The sequence below is a fragment of the Cricetulus griseus genome, chromosome 5, assembly GCF_003668045.3.
Source record: "Cricetulus griseus strain 17A/GY chromosome 5, alternate assembly CriGri-PICRH-1.0, whole genome shotgun sequence".
Lineage (NCBI taxonomy): Eukaryota > Metazoa > Chordata > Mammalia > Rodentia > Cricetidae > Cricetulus > Cricetulus griseus.
Window position 1 is genome coordinate 14333446 of NC_048598.1, and position 19757 is coordinate 14353202.

General features: G+C 44.8%; 1 long non-coding RNA gene across 1 annotated transcript in view; it reads right to left on the reverse strand.

Moving 5' to 3' along the window:
- Positions 1 to 3359: 3359 nt before the first annotated feature.
- The window catches only part of LOC113836093, a 36242-nt gene continuing 19844 nt past the window's right edge, over positions 3360 to 19757 (reverse strand). Inside the window, exons 2-3 of the long non-coding RNA XR_004770396.1 lie at positions 4083 to 4240; positions 3360 to 3619 (exon numbers count right to left, since the gene is read on the reverse strand). This is a non-coding gene — a long non-coding RNA (uncharacterized LOC113836093). The remainder of the gene's footprint in view (positions 3620 to 4082; positions 4241 to 19757) is intronic.

The window sequence follows — 19757 nt, forward strand, 5'->3', positions numbered from 1 at the left end:
AAGAAAAAGCAATAGTTCTTTAAATGATTTTGCCTTTCATCTGCTTATCTAATTAGCTTACTAAATCACCTAATTCAGTTATTAATGGTATTGAAAATATTAAACATTTTACCTTCCAGCTAATCTTCATAGAATAGCTTTTTTTTTTTTTCTTAAGAAAAATACTGAGGAAAATCTCTTCGTCCTGAGTTCTGGAATTTCCTAATGATTATTTTTTTACCATGTAAACAAGGCCAGGAGTAAATGAAATGTGGTTTATTGCTTATACTTCCTGGAATTTCTGCAGCCATTGCAGAATTACAGCATCCAAAGTTGGGAGACATTCTTCCCATGACCACACTGAATCTTTTCTTCCCCCGTTGGTCTGCATCAGATTTGTGAAGGTTAGTCACTAATGGGCTAAGACTGCAGGGAATTCTGTGGCAAAGGTAGAAGCCCACTTCAAAGAAAGCTTAGACACCCAGCTGGCCCCTCTGAAGAGAACTCATGCCCATGGAAAATCTTTAGTAACTTTCTGATGGAACCTGATAGAGCAAAAAACCAGTCCTCCTCCCACCCACCCCCATCACAAATGGAGCTGTGATGCACATGACACAGTGGGCATGACCAACAAACAGCTGTCAGGAAGAAAGGGAGCTGGACGGGTGGCTCAGAGGTCAAGAACATGTGATGCTTTTGCAGAGGACCCGGGTTCTGTTCCCAGCACCCACACTGTGACTCACAACTGTCTTAACGCCAGCTCCAGTGGATCTAACACCCTCTTCTGACCACTCAGCTATCAGGTATCACACATACACACATACATGCAGATGAGATATTCATACGCTAAATAAACCCAAAACCAAATTTTTAAAAGAAAAAAAAAAAACAACAAAAACTTGTAGAAGTGTCTGCCAGGTTCCATGATGCAAATACTCCCACCATGGCTGAATTCAAGCAGTCAACTTGCCATTCCTGTTTACAGAATTGGGAAGAGTTGCCCACAGTTGTTCTCTGGGCTGGTGAGAGTCAGTTTCAACATGTAAAATGGCTACAATACCAAATGCAATTCTCTCCAGGCCTCCTCTTAACCTCTCAGAGGTATGTAGTGTAGTGGTTTGCACTGCTGAGAAACCTTCCCAGTCTCCATGTCACCATGCTGTCCTCTTTTATCCTAGGCTTGGGCTGATGTAAAACCAGGTCTTTCTCCTTATCTCTGCCTCCATCATGTGCCTCCAAAGAGACACTTCACCCTCTCTCCGGAGCCCATTTTTCTTCCTCCCTACACTTTGCATTGTATGATCTCACCCAGTCTTGTGGCCTCAAATACTGTCAAGAACTGTTAACAAATACATATTTATCTGCATTCCAGACCCTTTTTCTGAGTTCCAAGCTGATGTAAGCCAACTGGCTGCTCAAATATCTCCACAACTCACATTTAAATCATCTGAAGCAGAAATCTTGACTCTACTCCTCCCATCTTCTTTGTCTAAACAGAGTTCCCTTCCCGCTGTTGATTTGCTAAAGTCCCGGACCTATCAGGGGTCTTTTTGCAAAGTTCTCCTCCCATAATAGTCAGCGACTACAAAATACTATTGATTCCACTTTCAAAATATTTCTCAACGCTCTCTGTACCTGTCCATCACCCTCATCGCTACCGCCATTGAGTTCCCAAGCCCCATCCCAACCTCTTCTGCCCTCCTTCCTAGGCTTCCCCCACCACCATCATCAATGACTAGAGAGACTTCAGAGAACATGCTTAAGCCTTCCCTAGCTTCTTACTGCAGTCATTCAGTCATTCATTCATTCATTCATATTGATAGTCTGGAACCCAGAGTCTCACACATACTAAGCAAGCACTCTACCACTGGGCTACACTCCAGCCTCCATTGCATTTCATTCAAAAATTAAGTACCATTCTGTGGCCTTCAAGCATGTACCCACATGATTAGAGTTCTCTCTCTCTCTCTCTCTCTCTCTCTCTCTCTCTCTCTCTCTCTCTCTCTCTCATTTTATAGACCAGGCTGGCCTTAAACTCTCAGAGTTCCACCTGTCTCTGCCTCCCAAATGCTGGGATTAAAGGTGTGCACCACCAATCTGGTTTACTTTTAATTTTTTTAGCTCCACCTCCTGTCATTTTTCTGCCCACAGTACTCCAGTCACTTGAAGTGTTTCAGGTGTTAACTCATAAAGTTTCTTGTCTCTCACCCTTCAGTTCTACACTGAAATGCTACCTCTTCCTCATAGCTTCTATCTAAAACCCATCATCCTGGGGCTAGAGAGATGGGTCATCCCTTAAGAGCACTGGCCACTCCTGTATAGGAACTGGGTTCCATTCCCAGCACACTGGACTCCTCACAACTATCTGTTAACTACAATTTCAGGGACTCTCGGGACCTCTTCAGGCCTCTTCAAGAACTGCGCATTCATGATACACATACCTTTTTGCTGACAAAATAATCATACACACAAAATTAAAATTAAAATTAAATAAATCTTAAAAAGGACACCCTCGGGCTGGAGAGATGGCTCAGAGGTTAAGAGCACTGGCTGCTCTTCCAGAGGTCCTGAGTTCAATTCCCAGCAACCACATGGTGGCTCACAACCATCCATAATGAGATCTGGTGCCCTCTTCTGACCTGCAGGGATATATGCAGACAGAATACTGTATACATAATAAATAAATAAATAAATAAATCTAAAAAAAAGGACACCCTCACCATTCTGCCACCAACTTTTTTTTTTTTTTTTGGTCTTAGCTCTTGGGTTTGGTTTTTTGTTGTTATTGTTGTTGTTGAGATCAAAATCTGGTCATTTCTCATGGTTTCCAATAGTGTAAATGGAAATTCATTTCCTCCACAGGGCTCCATATGACTTGCAGTCCTAAGCATTGAACAGTTTGTTCATTTCGTGTCTATATTCCCCGAGTCAGCTGTAAGCACTGTGGGTGTCAGGGCTGTGTCTGGTAAGCTTATTGAAAGTCAAGGTCACAGTGAGTGCTCAGTGCATGTGTGTTAAATGGTAAAATGAATAAATAAATAAATAAATAAATAAATAAATAAATAAATAAAGTGAATAGAGCATCAGGGTTAGGTGAACATGAATAAAGTTAGAGTAGTTACTGGCATTGAAGCTTTTAGGATACTGTCATGGGGGGCAGGAGGTAACAATTATAGTTCATTTGATGATGGGACTCTTATAATAATATGAAGTTGGCTTGTTTGTCCCTAGAAAGCAAACCAAGGGAAAGAAAAGATTCGCCAAGTATGACATCAAATAGAACAAATGATCAAGAAGTGCTACCACAACGCAGACATAATTCATTAAGTAGGACCCCAAAGTCCCTAATAATTATGCTTAACAGTAGGTAAAGAGACAGTTTTAATACGATTTTATGAGGTCAACAGACACAGTATAAGATGAGTGTGCAAGCCATTGTTAACTTAGACAAATGCACAGATGCAAGAAACTATAGATAGCATACAGTGCTGCTCTGTCATTCCTGCTCCTTTGACCACGGCTCAGTATGTCCTCGGATCATCTTCTGAGTTGTACGATGTCCCATATCCCACACTCTCATTGCTTTTGCTCATTACAGAGAATGCTCATTCCCGGGTCCTTCTGGATAATCCTCCTCCCACTGAAGCACAGAGAACTGCATTACTCACAGGTCCTGTGATGAGGACCTCGGTATTTGCTTCTTTCCTGGGAATACCTTTCCTGGTTTAGCTTCCTCTTTATTGTACAGTGCCAAGATAGACTCTCCAGTTTTGTTAAAAAAAGAATGCCTTCTGTTTTCCATGGGTAATCATCGCTGATTTTCTAAGTATGTGACATACGAGCTATGATGTGGGATAGACCTTATAGTGCATTTTGTATCTGTTGTTCACTGGCATGAATGGGATTAGGGTGAATAGCACTTCCCTGCTTATCTGGATTAGGATATGTTGTAAATTAGAATAAGTTGTGGTAAGACAATTTTTAGTTCTAACTCTGCTCCAACGAATGTTAATGATTTCATTAAAGTATCCCACTTCTGGCCCCTGTGCCCAGGGAGGACCCCTCAGGTGAAAGCACACCCCATGCCTGTGCTCACCACACACCTTTGGGCTTCAAAGTCTTAGAAAACTTTGGTTTCGTGGACCAGGTTTGCAGAGTTTGGGAGGATGACATGAAAATTCCAAGTTTCTAATCCAGACTCTTCATCCAAACTGCTGGGTGGCCCTCCATGGATCATGTCCAGCCATTCCTCCACGTTGGCCTATTGCAAGGGGAGAGCAGTGCATCAAAGGAAGCCAATCTGAAATCTCACAATCCAGTCACTGTTTCTGTCCTACAGCAAGAAGAGACTCAAAGCATATATGCAGTCATAGCAGAGCCTTGCTTTTTATAAAGAAAGGGAACACTATTGAATTTAACATTCACACATTCCAAGCCATGGTCTTCCAAGCTTTTCTTCCCAGCCAAACCTGAAGGCAGGAGCCAGGATTTAAAAAAAAAAAAAAAAATCCAGAAAGCAGATTTTGGCATAGGTTATCTTTAAAACCTGCAGAGAATGAGTTTCAAGTCTTTTTTATTTTGTTTTGTTTTTTATTGTTTTAGGGAATATGTTCATTCCTTCTGTCATATAATGTCACAGGCTATGCCTGTTTTTTTTTTTTTTTTTTCCGTTTTCAGGTCAGATGTTAGGAACAGTTCTACCTCTTGAGAGTCTGTTTCTTTCTTAACTGAAAATTCTTTGTTGGAGCTGAAGTCTGACTCTATTTTAAGAGACTTGATCTTCTGATGTGATCATTAAATCACTCAAAGAAGGGGGTGCAGAACAATTCTGACTGCTTGGAGAAAAGTTAACACATGCCAAGTGGCAGGCAAAAAGGGTTTTGATTTTAATTACCACCCCTGGACAAATAGCCCATGAGGTTGAAGCTCTACCACCCAGAGACACCAGCAGCCCTGCTCTGTTGGGACTTTTATAAACCAAAAACAAACAAACAAACAAACAAACAAAAAGCCGCTGTGAGTGCTCTAGTTTGATAAGGATGTCCAAGAAAATTGCCTTCCTCCTCCTCACAAAGCAACAATGTGTCATTACAGCAAGATGGAAGCTTGTGCATTCCGGTGTGATTTCCCCATGAGGCTGCAAGCCTGAAAGTGTAACAGTGAGGTAAGGGGCTGAGTCAAGGGGCCAGAATCCCTTTAGGGAGCCAAGCCTCATTCTGAAATGGGTATTACTTTGGGCTTCTCAGTGTTAGTCTGTGGGAGTTGTGGAATCAATGGGAACTCTGTCTGCCCAAGAGTTCTAAGTCCTGGCAAATAGGAACCAACCAGTTTGCCTGGTAGCCAAAGGAGCTGCCTATGTTTTAAAGGTTAGGAGTTCAAATCCCGTGGGCTTGCTCCTGAATTTAAGTACACGCACTACACATCAGGCTTACTGACAACTAAGTCCTAACTACGACTAACTAAACAAATGCTGTCTATGGAATTCTTTACCTCGAAGTTTCTGGACAAAAGGGCTCACATTCCAGAAGGCATGGGCCTCACAACTCCTTAAGTTTCCAACAGCACAGAACTGCTCCTTTTATTTATTGTATTTTATTTGTGAGGGGGGAGCTGGTGATCAAATCCAGGACCTCACATATCCTAGGCAAGCATTGCTCCAATGAGCCACACCCCTACCTTAGAATCACACCTAGCACAAACAAAAAACAAACAAACAACAAAAAAAACCAAACAAACAAACAAATAAAACCCAAGTTCCTATTTGTATTCCAGATTCTGCCATGGATCCTACTTTGTGGAGCTGTGTTTTCAATGCCCCCACTGTCTTGGAAAGAAAGACAAGAAAGGACTGTAGACTCAACAGTGCATACTGCTGAAGTTCATTAAGTTATCTTGTACTCAAGTCCTTCCTATACATCCACAGATGGAGGAAAATAATGAGCCCTCTGTGCCCTCTGGCTCTGAGGACGCCTGAAGTTAGAAATATCCCAGCACTGAGACCTGGAGTTGCCGCTACAGGAAGTCCTGTCTTTTAAATTAAGGCTCCAGCCATTTCCTTCCCACTGACTCTTATTGCCAATGGGGCTTTGTGGACAGATCACACCCGGGAAAGTTTTCACTATCTATGTGAGATGAAGACAATAGTGATGCCTGCTCCTTACCTACCCGACTAAATTGAAGGGCAAAGCAATACGATCACATCTATCGTGTGCTCTGGATGCACAGAAAGGCAGGGCTTAGGAGCGAGGGTGTAATTATATTGAGTCACCAATGGTATCATTGCCTGTAGTTTACATATGTGGCTGTTGCCTAAGATACTGCTGAATATGTGGCTGTCATGTTTGATGTTTTAAGGACATGGCAATGCTACAAAAATGAGCAGAAGAGCCTACGTTGAGAATGGGAAATATCTTTTTCTTTTAAACTCCTATACAACCAAAATTTATTTTAGGCTCCAGCTTGTCTTACAATTAGTAACACACCCTAGCTTCACAAAGCCCTTCTTCCATTTCCTTGTCAGGCGATGCCTCCTAGAGTTGGGTCGGAATGCCATGTGGGGAAAGGTGCTCACAGAAGGAAGAAAGGTGTCTTCAGAGCAACATTCAAAATCAGGACACCCAAATGGCCATGACTTCTACAGCCACGATGCTAGACAACCTCAGTCTGTAAAATCTGTGCCCCAGAGCACTGTCCTGGCCCATGTCTAAGGGAGCTGAGCCAGGCCACCCTCTGCTAACCCACCATTGGAATCAGCTTAAAAGAATTCTCAAACTTAAAAACCACAGTGCATAACCAAATTGATCATCTTTTGGTATGTCAGGAACTCTATGAGTGCTGAGGCCATGAGCACTAAAATGCTGTTTCCAGAGCCAGGGACATGGTTCAGTTGGTAAAGTGTCTGCAGCACAAGCATGAAGACCCAGATTCAAATCCCCAACACACACGTGTAAAGCAGGAGTGTAGTGGCTTGCACAAACCTGAGCAGAGACAAGAGGATCCCTGGGGCTCGATGACCTTAACTTAACTGAATCAGGGAGCTCTGGGTTCAGGGGGAGGCCCTATCTCAAAGTGTGTGTGTGTGTGTGTGTGTGTGTGTGTGTGTGTGTGTGTGTGTGTGGTAGAGAGCTAGGGAGATGGAACATAAGATGAAGGTGCCTGTCCCCAAGAGATCAGTTTAATCTCTAGGATCCCTGTGGCAGAAAGAGAGAAAATTAACTTCTGTAAGTTGTCCTCTGACCTCCATACAATCATAGCATATATGCCCACCCCCCACTCCCATGCATGAGTAAATAAATGTAATTTTTAAAAATGACAGGCATAGGCGAAAATATGGTCCCCTACAGCAAGGGTGAAGATTTCCCAGGCTTTTGTCTGATTTCATTCACCTTTAAAAATAATAAAGGTCACCACTCACTACAGGTCCCATCTCACTGTGTGAAGGTCTATGTCGTCACAGCGTGTGCTGGCCTAGAGTTGAGGACTAAACAACACAACAGAAAAATCCTCCTGCCTCAGCCTCTGGAGGACTGCAGGAGGGAAGCCTGCTTTGGCTGCATAGTGAGATCCAGTCTCAAAAACACAAGGAGGGAGGGAGGGAGGAACAGCTTGCTTAGGGTCTCTTTGCTTCCTGTCACGGGACATAATCTTTGCAAATCTTTGCATTTCATCACCGTCATTCTCTTGGCACAGCCATGACCAACCTCTGTGTCAGTTTCCTATAGCTGTTGTAACAAACAGTTAAAAACAAGTTTATCCCCTCAGGTGTTCAAAGATCTGAACCACTTTTGCTTCACTAGGCCAAGATCATGGTACCAGCAGGCAGCACCCTTGGCCTCTTTACAGCTCCCCATACCATGGCTGCCCTCAGTCTGTAGCCACATTCATACAATGTTTCCCTGGTCATTTTGTCTTGCCATCTTCTGTTTGAGTCACACGACCCTCTAGGCCAGTGGTTCTCAACCTTCCTAATGCTGTGACCCTTTTACACTTCCTCATGTTGCGGCGACCACCCCCCCACAACCATAAAATTATTTTCGTTGCTACTTCATAACTGTGATTTTATTACTCCTATGCATAATGTAACTATCTGGTAACCAGGAGATCTGATACGCGACCCCCACCATGGGTCTCCACCCACAAGCTGAGAACCACTGCTCTAGATGAATGGAACTGAATTAAGGGACTTGGACTGCAGAAGGTAAACTTCTCATCCTGAAATCTGAACCTTTGCTTGAGAATATATGCCCTTTACTCATGGGCTTGTCGCATCAAAGGTTCGATGACACTAAAAATTGTAGTCTACTTTACCTACCATGCAGAAAAGTCACCCCCACACACACATTGTTTCCAGGCTTCGTGTCTCAGTCCCTTCAGAGATTTCCTTACAAAGAGACTAAGTTCAGGAGAGACACCACACAGCTCAGCTCAACCTTTGGGGAATCAGTAGGCTCCTATTCCAGGAGATCCCCTGAGTCCTTAGTGGTTTTTCAGTTATAACCTGGGCACTCTGTCACAGTAGTCATTAAACCTGGCCTATTCAATGAAATTCAGCTACAGTGGGGATTCAGGCCCAGGTGGCTGGCCTCCTGCACACAGCCACGCCACAGTGCAGAACCTTCTGCCGTGCTTAGACCCCATCTTCTGCTTTTAACATGTGTTCCTAGAAAAAAAATTATTATAATCCTTAGAGTTCATAAAGTCAGAGTCCCAATGATCTCAAATTATACCTCCCCCGAGGTAAACAGATCCCAATCCAGTTCAAAACAATGGGATTTTTCTCCTGCTGTAATAGCAACTTCAAGTTCCACACCTAAGATTCCACTCTCAAGTGGCCAACCCACTAGCTCCCCGTGGCTCAGACTAGATTTGCATCTATATTAGGCAGCTAAGATTCCAGCCAGGGCCACAGCAATACCAAGTTTGTCCTTGAACTTCATTTTTTTGGTCTCTGGACTCCACCTCAGTGTTTGGACATTTACAAGCAAAAGATGTGTTCCCAAAGAAGGAAGTCAATAAAAAGATCCATGTTTACATTTTCCACGCCTTTCCCATTCCCTGAACTTACAGGCCCTTCTCTGGGGCAGTATCAATCTATTCAATCTATTTATTTGGCTTCTCTAAACTGTGCATTCATTAAAGGAAGAAAAAATATTCTCCAAACACTCCTTCGTTTCCCCCCCCCCCAGCCGTCGGTATGGCTAACATACTGACCTTCTAGTTGTTCTGAACAAAAAAAAAACCCAATTCTTAGTTTATAATTCAGTCTGACTTCATTAAGCAAGGTCAGTTCTTCCAAAGACCACATTTTCAACCACATGAAAATGAGGTCTTTTCCACACAAGGAATGGAGTTGAAGAGAAGCCACACCGTGGGTCGCTTTTCAGAGGAGGTTCACTGCTGAACACAGTTGTCGGCTTTGGGACCTGCCTTTCCGAGCTCCTGTGTAACTGAACATGATGAAGTCACATCCTGGTGAGTCCAACGCCAACGCAAGCACTGCTAAGAGTAACCGTAACGGAGTAAACGGAGTAAACAGACATGCGTAACCTGCAGCAGTCAAGGACAGTGTGGGTGAGGGCCGACGCGTATTCATACAGGCATTCGTTTCTTCCGGTCTTAAGCATGCTCAGTCCACCGTCATGAAAATTAGAGTGATGGGTAAGAACGCATCTGGGCATGCTCAGATTGCACATTGGAGTTTAGGGAAAGGCTACTTTGTAGGTGCTTTAACACAGGAGTATGCCTTGTGGCTGCTCTTAAGTGATAGCTAAACTGCAGGTCCCACCAAATCATATATATATGCATGTGAATGTATGTATATGTATATGTATATCCTACATAGACTTACAATAGTTTGTTATATATAATATATCATATATAGACTATATATACTTATGATAAAGTTTGTTAGGTTCAGAAATAAATAGCAATAATATCTAATACTGAAACAGATTATAATGAGGTATCATAATAAAGTTTACGTAGAATATAGGAACTGTTTATTTCTAGGATTTTCCATTTTTTATTTTTGGATTGTGGTTGACCACAAGTAACTGGGAGGCTGCTGCACATAAATATGTACACTGGTCACTCTTAGCCACCCAGGCTTTAAATGTCTCTCTTTTTGGCAAGGAAGACCCGGGAAAGGAGAGGCAGGGCTGCACTGCCCTTTCCCACTGAAGACTCACATGGCTGCTACCAAGAATTTCAACTCACATTAGGCCGTGGTAGCTCACGCCTTTAATCCCAGCACTCAGGAGCCAGAGGCTGGAGGATCTCTGTGAGTTCGAGGCCAGCCTGGTCTACAGAGAGAGTTCCAGGACAGCCAAGGTTACAGAGAGAAACCCTGTCTTTAAAATCCAAATAATAATATGATTATGATAATTCCAACTGATACGCCCAGAATGGGACCCTGGAAGCAAGCCTCCTTTGCTGTTACCCCAGACTTTCGAGGACAGGCCGCAGGGCCTGCAGCTCAGAGACCAACATCACAAATTCCGCCTGAGAGAACTGAGAATACATTGCAGCTGATGTCTGTGATTGCCTTGTCTTGGGAAATGTTGCTGTGTAACGGGTCTGCTCTTCTTTAAGTAGCAAATCCAATTACTTACTAGACACTGTTCTCACAGACGAAAGACGATTAGCATAATGTGATCCAGTAGAGTCACTTGAGTGCCTCCCTGAAACAAAATGATAGTTTTTTAAAAGACACAAACAAGGATAAATGAGAAAAACAAATGAAGAAAGCAGTATCACCAGGACCAAGAGAAGATCCTCAAGGGACCAAAACACTTCCAGGAGAAATTCCTCTCTGGCCTGTACTAGGCAGTTTTTCACTGTTAAAACAAATGCTTGAAATAATAGATTTTTTTAGAAAAGAAAAAATTATTTTGGTTTAGGGTTTCAGATGCAGTTGGCTCCAGTGCTTTGGGGTCTTCAGCAAGGTAGCACACAGCGACAGGAACGAAGGCTGCAGTTAATTACTAGAAAGCCAAAGAGTGAAAGGGGCGATGCCAGCATCCCACAATCCATATCCCCAGTGACCCCATTTCCTTGCATAATACATGTCTTTTGAAGGTTCCACTTCCTCCTGATGGCACCAGAAACCGGGGAGTGAGCCTTTAACACCTTGTTCTTTAAGGGGCTGTGACGACCTAAACTGTTGCAATACCCCATCCCTTTCCTAAGCAATCCGTCTCCAAGTGGAGGAGTCTCCTTCCGAATCTGTCGCCAGCCAGGGTTAAGTATGAAAACATGGCTTCTTCCACCAAGGCAACAACTCTGAAAGGCAAACTGTAATTTGAACATACATAGAAAATGGGGAAAACAGAAAGTGGGAAGGACCCCTGAAATGGGCGGTGTCTCCTCAACAAATATCTCCTTCATCACCTCTCTAGGTTAAAACCTAGACGCAAGACTACACAGTACTCTTCAGACTGGTGGTTGCCATTTGTGGAATACGCTAAGTGGTAAGGAAAGTCTGGGAAATACCAGAGTTCAAAAATACATTCTAAAAGACATGTAGGGCAAGCTCCTTTTGCTTCAGGTGAAACTTTTATCATGCTTTTCTCTGGTAAATTGTCAGGTGCCTCCCATGACTGAGCTGCCCCAGGACCCTCAGAGACGCAACCTGAGAACTCCAAAGCTGGAGGTGGCCTGCTGCTCATCTCCTCTACCCCATCCCACCCCACACACACACCCCAGAACCCTCACCTCCACCCCCGCATCTAGGATGGGCAAACGGAGCCTGAAGCCCACCCGACATCCAGAGCGTCGATGTGTTTCTCTCCTTTCTATTTCTGTGCAGCGTTCCCATGGCATCCAGCCAGAGTGTCCACACCAGTAATGTCTAGAGGATTTATGAGGCCGGCCAGCCTTTGGGTTTCTACACAGACCTAAACAGGAAATCCACACAAGGAAATGCCCTTTCTGTTTGCAGGCCAAATTCCCAGGATGCCTTCACCAGAGTGCCTGGCTGGAACAAAACAAAGGCCTGGTACAACAAATGCCCTTCGATCCAAAGGCTGAGGTGCCCTATCCGTCTGCCCCTTGGCACTCCCTCCCCAACCCAAGGGGCCTTCTGCTCATTTAAGAAGAGCAAGGTTTTCTTTTCTCAGCCCTCAATTTAACCTTGCTCTAGTTGCTGGATGGGGTCAGTGAAGAGACACACATCCCTCTGACCTCCAGCTAAGTTTCAGGGTGATCCATTTGACTTATACAGAGTCCATTAACCTGGGCCCAGCCCTCTGGATCCATTAGCTGGACACATATTTCCTGTTCTTTCTTCACATTGCATTTAGCATGGTGAGGGTGCCGTAGGATTGAAGAAAAATGTTGATTTAGGGTGGGATTTGACTCAGCAGTAGAGTGCTCACCGGGCATATATGAAGCCTCAAGGTCTGTCCCAGGCACCATAAGAAAAGTAAAAGTGGCAGCCGGATGCCACCAAGTCCCTCTGAGGTAGCACTCTATGTCATGACAGACATTCAACCTTACCCAATGGCCTCAGTTTTGCTGCAACTTCAACACATAGCATCCTAACAAACCTCTTCTCCCTACTCAGTCAGTCTGTCTATTCTGAACCCAACCACCCCAGCCGGTTTTCAAATCTTCTCAGCTGTCCGAGAAAGATTCCAACTTTACAGAGGCTGTTACTGAGCTGGACAGGAAGGAAGCTTGTGTCTCTGTCCCAGAATAGAACTGTATTGCTGGTGACCCTCTGCACTCCCCTCAAGGCATCCCCATGGCTGACCTCTGAAAATAGACTCTATCCTCCTTGGTTCACTCTCCCCCCCCTCCCTTGGGAACGAAGACACAAGCTTCCAAGGAGCCAGCAACATCATCAGGGCTTGACTGTCTTTGAGAAATCACCAGATGTGGGGGAAGGATAACATGTCGTTTCCTTTAGTGAATGGGTATCTGTGCATTTCCTCCTCAGACAGCCCCTTAGGAGAAGCTGATGAGAGTGAAGGACAAGTCACTCTGGCTTCTACTTCCACTCTAATGGATCCTGGCAGCCTCCTCTAAAACCTTTCAAGTCAACCCCTCTGCTGTTGGTTGCTTTTTCACTCTTTTGGCTCTTTGGGAGGCCCCACCCAGCTCCCCAATTATCACAAAGAAATCTACTCTTTCTTATGAATGCCTAGCCTTAGCCTGGCTTGTTTCTAGCTAGCTTTTCTTATCTTAAACTATCCTGTCCACATTTTGCCTCTGGGCTTTTATCTTTATTCTACATACATTTCTTTACTTTTTCCTGTATAGCTGGGTGACTGGCCCTTGCATCCTCCTCTCCTTTTCCTTCTTTTTTTCTCACCCCTTCTTCTCTTTTCCCCCTTCTAATTATTCTCTCCACCTGCCAGCCCTGCCTAGCTATTGGCCGTTCAGCTCTTTATTAGACCAATCAGGTGTTTTCGGCACACAAAGTAGCAGAGCTTCACAGAGTTAAATAAATGCAACATAAAAGAATGCAACACATCTTTACATCATTAAACAAGCATTCCACAGCATAAACAGATGTAACACACCTTAAACTAATATTCCACAACAACCCTCACTAAGAATTTTATCTCTATTGTTTTTTATGATATGTATTTGATTTTGGGTGCTGGAAATGGGTTCTTTAGAATGTCACTCACTAGTAAACTATATGTCCAACCCTAAGAAGGCATCTTGCCTTCTGTATTTATGAACAAGGGTACAGAAGAAGCTGTGATTCAATGGAGAATTTTGGAGACGGGATAAATACAAGGGAATGAACTGGTAAGAAAGCAGTGTTGGAGGATGTCTTCAGGTAATCAAACCAGTTTCGGGTAATCAAACTTTCTTCTGTAGCAGTGGCTCTCCAAAATGGACCAACAAGGTGATATTTCTTGGAGTCTTGCCTCACCAACCCAGCCCTACCAGGAAGAGGCCCAGAAATCTCTTGACAAGCTTTCTAGCAGACTGAAGTACTTACTCAAGTTTGAAAACTACTGGTCCAGACAGATAAAGCTTAAGAGACACCTCTGAACTAAAGGAGCAAGAGCTGATGTGAGATGGTTGTCTGAAGGGGGAAAATGTGTCTGGTACCTTGCAGAGGGAAGAGGAAGGAATGCTGGCTAGATTCGTGTCAACTTGACACAAGCTAGAGACATTCGAGAGGAGGGAACCTCGATTGAGAAAATGCCTCCACACAATTGGGCTGTAGACAAGCCTGTAGGGCATTTTCTTGATTGGTGATTGATGGGGGAGGGCCAACCCATTGTGAGTGGTGCTGTCCCTGAGCTGGTAGTCTTGGGATTTATAAGAAAGCAGGTTGAGCAAGTCATGAGGCGCCAGTCAGTAAGCAGCTCCCCTCCATGGCCTCTGCATCAGCTCCCCTCCAGGTTTCTGCCCTGTTTGAGATCCTGTCCTGACTCCCTTCAAGGATGGTCTATGATGTGAAAGTGTAAGCCAAATAAGCCCTTTCCTCTCCAACTTGATTTTTGGTCATGGTGTTTTGTTTCAGCAACAGAAACCCTAAGATAGCAGGGAAGGAAATAACCCAGCAAGGAACTCTGACAGAGCTGGAGATGTGGCTCAATGGTACAGCATTTGCCTAGCATACACAAGGCCCTAGGTTCAATTCTTCAGAAACACACACACGCACCAGGTAGTGGCAGAAAAGAATTAAAGACATAATTTTATCCATATCTTTGCCCATACCACACTAATTTACAGCACTTCTAAAATATGGTTTAATAATATAAGCATATTTTTCATTTAATGTATAATAGGGACCCAATTATATAAATATATATTTGTATCAATCCATATATGAGAAGAAATTAAATATTGCACATTGAGGTGATGGTTGGGCATGGTGTGCACACTGAGGTGATGGTTGGGTGTGTGTGCACATTGAGGTGATGGTTGGGTGTGTGTGCACACTGAGGTGGTGGTTGGGTGTGTGTGCACACTGAGGTGATGGTTGGGTGTGTGTGCACACTGAGGTGGTGGTTGGGTGTGTGTGCACACTGAGGTGATGGTTGGGTGTGTGTGCACACTGAGGTGGTGGTTGGGTGTGTGTGCACACTGAGGTGGTGGTTGGGTGTGTGTGCACACTGAGGTGATGGTTGGGTGTGTGTGCACATTGAGGTGATGGTTGGGTGTGTGTGCACACTGAGGTGATGGTTGGGTGTGTGTGCACATTGAGGTTGGGCGTGGTGGTGCTCACTTGTAATCCCATTACCTGAGAGGTAAAGGCAGGAGGTTCAAGGTCATTCTTTGAACTACTGGGGTTCAATGGCCATCCTGAGCTACAAGACCCTAGCTCAAAAAGCAAAAACCAAGACTTTTATAATGACCCCAGTCATCATGCTAACTCAGATAGGGGAAATTTCACAAAGTCCCACCTACCCCTACATGAAGAGCTAAAGGCAGCCAGTGGTTGCTCAGAGAGGGAGACTCTCCAGTGACAAGCCTACTGGTTGATCATCCAATCCCAAGTGATCAGCCCTATATTTTCCTTATATAGCCCAGGCTGGCCTTAATATGTATATATGCTGAAAGGTTCAGGCATTATGCTGGCCTGCCCCTGTTACCTGGTGGAATCCACTCAGGCAATACCCTGGTCAGCCCAAGGTTCCATGGGAAAGAAGTCTGCACGCAGGTGCAGAGGACCCCTTTAAAAGATAAGTCCCTGCCCCTTTACGCTCTCTGGTCCCTCTCTCTGTTTCTCTGTCCCTTTCTGTTCCTCTGTCCAGCGCTCTGTGCGCTCTCTCTCTCTCTCTCTCTCTCTCTCTCTCTCTCTCTCTCTCTCTATGGCGACCGGCCATGGCGGTCAGCCATTTACCCCTGTTCCTCTTCTTAGTCTCCCCATTCTGTCGGCCTTATAATAAACTTATAGTCAATATGTCTGTCTCAGCATTTCTCTTTTCTTCTTTTTAAACAAAACAATAACATATGCCATAATAGCAATTATAACCAAAAAAGTCATAAGTTTGAAGGGACATGAGAAAAATTGGAGGAAGAGTGGTTCAGTACTCACACGTGAAATTCTCAAAAAAAATATGACAATTATAGATTTAAAAAAGAAAATAGATAATGACACATTTTGTTTCCGTTGTTGAGTGATGGGCTATGGTCGATTTTTGTGAGGAGGGAGTTGCTGAGAATTGAAGCCAGGAATTGTGAATTCGTGGGCGGGGAGGGGGGCAGTATATAAGTGTATATACCTGCCTAATTTTTACTTTATCTTTATACTTTCCTGTCGACCATACCTTTGTGCTAATTTTATAACGTAATAAATGCAAAAAATTTAATAAGGTGACAAACTTGTTAGGTCCAAATCGTCTTTTGAACAAATTTGTATAGCACTCTCCGGGCTCTGCTTCTCCAAAAATTTATGCCACACAGCCATTTAGCCCCTCCTCTTGCTCTTGTGCTCAAAGGAGTGTGCAGAACATTGGGTTCGGAGGAAAGCAGCGCAGCAGGGAGAGCTGCAGAAAAATGTGAGCCTCTGCCCACCCGGGGCACGTGCCCAGGCTGGGGCGGCACCTCCCACCGCCATCTGGGGTGCGGGCTGTTCTCAAAGAACCGGGAGGTCACCAGCAGTCGCGCCAGAGTGACTTGCTCTAGGACCTGGCAGCCTCTGGATTTTACACTCTGATTTCCTAGCAGGGCTAGGCCTCAGGCAAACACAAAACAAAACAAAAACACCGACAGAGTCCTCAGATGCCTAACAAGAAAGGACAATAGTGTGATGTAAGGGTCGCCCAGCAGCCAGTGACTCAGCGCTTCTGCACCATCAACACCAGCTGTAGCCTGGGTGCTGACGGTGGCCTGGGCTGGGCATGGAAAAACAAAACGGGGACACACACAACACACACACACACACACACACACACACACACACACACACACACACAAACAAAACGGGGACACACACACACACACACACACACACACACACACACACACACCCCAAACATTGCCTGAAGAAGAATGGCAAAGATACTGACAGTTGGACCATATCGGGCACTGGACCTTAATTCTTAAGTCAGTTTCATTAATATCTTTCCTCAAGATCCCCCAGGAGAGGAACACTTGACAGGAGAGCCCAGTTCTCCAGACTGGAACCATTATCTGCCTCCAGGCTCTATCTCATGTTAATTCTCCTGACTCTTCATAGTCCTTTTCAAAATACCGCAGAGTGAAATTTGGTTAGTGTGGTAGATGTCAGTATAGGGTTCTCAAGGCTTTGGGAGGAAATTCCCACCCTTTGTGAGTCACAGGAGGGCCTGGGAGATTTTTGTACAGGCTACAGAAAAGAGTGAGAAACTGTGCCACGAGTAGTAAATGTCTGCAAATGTGTGTCTTATTCAAAGCCGGTGTCCACAGGGCTGGCCCCACTTTCATGAAACCCACTTGAGTTTCATGACTCAAGGCAAGGAATCCTGCAGGTTGGGCTGGTCCTGGCAGGCCATCAGCTACCTCGAATCACCGAATCCACCCTTTGGTCCAGCACCACGAATGGCTGTGAACCAAACAAGTGTATCCTGTCACCTACTGTCGCCTCCAGATCTATCTGTGAGGGAAGTTCTTTGCTGTCATTTGATTAAAAACTCCAGGCAAGATAGCTCATCCTGTAAAGGTGCTTGCCTTATGACCCAAGCTTGACTCCCCGAGCCCATTGTAGAAGGTGAGAACCAACTTTCAAAAACTGTCCTCTTATCTCACACACAATGTAATATAATAATAATAATAATAATAATAATAATAATAATAATAATAATAATAGTTTAAGAACTCCAGGCCTGGAGAGATGGTTCGGCAGTTAAAAGTACTTGGCTTTTGTAGAGGACCAGGCTTCAGTTACCAGCACCCGCATGGTGGCTCACAACTGTCTGTAACTGTAGTTCGGAGAGTCTGTTGCCCTCCTCTCTCCTCCCCAGACAGCAGGAATGTGTGCTATGATATGCAGCACCAGGGGGATCTTGACAGATGCCATGGCCGGAGGACAAACATGCGGGGGACAAACATGCCATCAGGCAGAACTTACATGGGAAGGAAGTTTATTGGGAAAAGAGGGGAGTGGGGGGAGAGAGAGAGAGACAGAGAAGTGTCAGAGAGAGAGAGAGAGAGAGAGAGAGACAGAGAGAGAGAGACAGAGAAGTGTCAGAGAGAGAGAGAGAGAGAGACAGAAGTGTCAGAGAGAGAGAGAGAGAGAGAGAGACAGAGAAGTGTCAGAGAGAGAGAGAGAGAGAGAGAGAGAGAGAATAGACAGAGCTTGTCTCTTAAAGGGCCCTTTGCATCGGCTTACAGAACCAGGGTACTGCTTGCCGTGTGTGCCAGGTCCCCAAGAGGCGGGGCCGGGTTTGTTTGCCTGGATGGTAACATCGTGTGCATATGGTACACACACATATACATTCAGGCAAAACACGCATGCGCATTAAATAAAAACAAATCTTAAAAAAACAAAACTCCAAAGACTTCAGAATTTTCTTGCTCACTCTGAGGTATCAGATCACTGTATGGACATTTAATTTATACATTTGTACATACATGCATTTTTATAATGGTTCTAGGGCTGGAGCTCAGAGCCTTACGGATGCTACTAGGCAAGACTTTACTACTGACCTATATCCCCAGTCGTGTATGGACATTTGCAATCACAAAATATAGGCTCTTTTCATAAATTAGGCATTGGGGTCAAGCATCCCTAATCGATGCCATATTCATTCTTAGATTAGTCTTCCAGCACTTCCCCTGCCAGCCTAGAGGAAAACAGAGCTGGAACACATACATGTTATCGCCCCAGCTTCCTTCCTAGAGCTGGAACACACACATTATCGCCCCAGCTTGCTTCCCAGACTCCTCTTGGAGCACATGAAGACTGTCTCTCAACCTCTCCATGCCAGGAGGGCTTGGCTCGTTGACCCCTGCTCTCCGTTGAAGCCCAGTGCTTTCACAAAGGCAGTCAGTCCCATGACCTCTTCCTCTCTCTACCAGCTCTCTCCCAAGGCTGTGCAGCTTTCTGGGAAGTCCCCCCAAATGCGGTCCCAGATCATGAATACAATGGAGATAAGCAAACGCTACACATTAGAGATCTCTTCCCATCCTCCCCACCCAAAGCTAAAGTTATCAGTGTTTCACCAAATGCTGTTGTGCCCACAATAAATATGTTAGCTATGTCCATATCTGGTTTCTTTGTGGGCCGTGGCTAGAAAGTTAGGCTCCCTGGTAAAGCCACAATGAAGAGTGCACGGGAGTCATGCCCTTTTTACCTTGGGGAAGTCCCTGCCGTGGCTACCCTGGGGATGGTTGAAAGGAAATTCAGCAGATTTCTCAGAGTCTTGAGGAAGAAACTATTTTTTAGGAAAGTGATTTCTCAGCAGAAGTGGGGAAGGAGCGAGCCTGTGTTTTAGAGATGGACTTAGTGCTCAGAAGGGCTGTTCCACTCTAGGGCCTATAGAAGCCTTGACTCCCACTTGCCTTTTCCAGTGCCCCAAAGCAGGGACTGTATCCTCCAGGGCATACAAATCTCTAGCCCTACAAGTAGTGGGATGTCTATGACCCCAGGGTCACCCCCTGGCCTCTGTGAGAGCCTCTGTGATGGTTACATCCACTTTGTAAGCAAAAAGCAGAAAGGGTCTCAGTAGTCACCTCTGATTCTGGACCCATCCTGAAAGCTAGAAGAGCCAGGAGGTCCTTTGCTGTCTGCCCACGTGGGCATGCAGGCAAGGTTTTTGCCCATTTGCCTTGGCAACTTTCCCACTGTCATGGAATGTACCAGATGAGGAGGACAAGGCCAGGATTGA